Below are 1,542 nucleotides of genomic sequence, written 5' to 3'. Positions count from 1 at the left end.
TTCGTTAATTAGTTAATTTAGTTTGTCTAAGTTTCTAGTCTTGCAAAACTAGAGAAAAACCCTTTACTTTTATTATTTGTTTTAGTTAAAATTAGCTATTAGTTTAATTTTCCGTTCCCTGAGTTCGATACCTCACTTATCAATCTATACCACTTAAAGACAGGTTCACTGCCTTTGTGTGCTCAAATTATTAATAAAAAGTAGGGATAAAACTAGTTGGATTTACACACATGAAGTTTTTGGCGCCGTTGCCGGGGAACGGTTCTAAATAATTAAGCTAATTCCTAATTTTTTCGATCCTTTTTGTGAGTTTACTTGCATAAAGTTCATTTATTGAAATTTAGTAACTGGTAATTAGGTTTTAGTATCTGTTTTAGTTAGTTTAAAACTTAGAAATTTTTTTGAAATATCACTGATACTCGCCGAGTGCAATCGCACCTACTCGGCGAGTAGCAGTTTAGTCATCAATATTTTTTTTATTTTTACAATCTTTTTGTTCTTTTTACGTTTTTTATTTGATTGATTTCAGGACTTTCATGACCAGAGGAGCAAACACACGACTGGTACCCCCATTTGAAGACCCCGAATCCGCATTGAAAAGAAACAAAGGGAAGGACGTGGAGAGTTCAAGCACACCAAAGAAATCACCATTGTCCAACTTGAAGACTGTTTTTGGGAAAAAGAAGATTAGTAAATCAGGAGCTTCTAGCGCTTCTTTGATAATTAAGGAGCCAATTCAAGAAGATATTGGATACGAGACCGAGGAAGAAGAGGAGGCAACGTACGAGCAAGAAACCGAATCGGAGGAAGAGTTAGCATTCACTATGGCTAACATTGATGAAATCCCCATGGGAGAATGGAAGAAGAGGATGCGCGACGACCATGGCCCGGGACTTGTGGAACCCGCAATTCCCGCGACTGCTACCTTCGAGCTAAAAGGTCATATCCTAGCTTCACTCAAGGAAATACCTTTCTATGGGAAAGATCATGAAGATGCCTACAAACATTTGGATGAAGTAAATGATGTTGCTGATTACTTCAACATTCCAAATGTAACCCGCGAAACTCAACTACTTCGTATGCTTCCGGTAACCTTCAAGGGTGCTGCTAAAGACTGGATCCAGTCACTTCCCCCCGGATCAGTCACTACTTGGGCCAGAATGAAGGAAGAATTTATTGATCACTTTTGCCCACCATCCAAGATAGCCAAACTGAAGAAGGCCATTGCAAACTTTGAACAACAAGCTGGAGAGTCTTTATATGAAGCATGGGAGAGGTACAAAAGTCTGCTAATAAATTTCCCACACCATGATCTAAACAGCCAGCACGAAGTTTCCATCTTTTATGATGGAGTCAATGTCACAACCCGACAGTTGCTAGACTCACAAGGCCCACTTACAAAGAAGCCACCCCCGGTGATTAAAGAATTGATTGAAGAATTATCTAAACACTCTAGAGAATACCACAACCCTAGGAATGATGTCACGAGGGGAGCCGCGTACGCTGCTACTGAAGATTTATCTGCGGTCATGGCCATGCTAA

At 39.8% G+C, this 1,542-nt stretch overlaps 1 non-coding gene across 1 annotated transcript; it reads right to left on the bottom strand.

Annotated features, from left to right (window-relative positions):
* Positions 1 to 1,208: 1,208 nt before the first annotated feature.
* LOC145033166 (small nucleolar RNA R71) lies at positions 1,209 to 1,315 on the bottom strand. Its single transcript, XR_013677404.1, has one exon. It is a non-coding gene; the product is annotated as a small nucleolar RNA R71 (small nucleolar RNA).
* Positions 1,316 to 1,542: the final 227 nt, after the last annotated feature.

The sequence above is a fragment of the Lactuca saligna genome, chromosome 2, assembly GCF_052625555.1.
Source record: "Lactuca saligna cultivar CGN05327 chromosome 2, ASM5262555v1, whole genome shotgun sequence".
Lineage (NCBI taxonomy): Eukaryota > Viridiplantae > Streptophyta > Magnoliopsida > Asterales > Asteraceae > Lactuca > Lactuca saligna.
The sequence above is the reverse complement of the archived record's forward strand: the minus strand, read 5'-3'. Positions and strand labels throughout refer to the sequence as shown.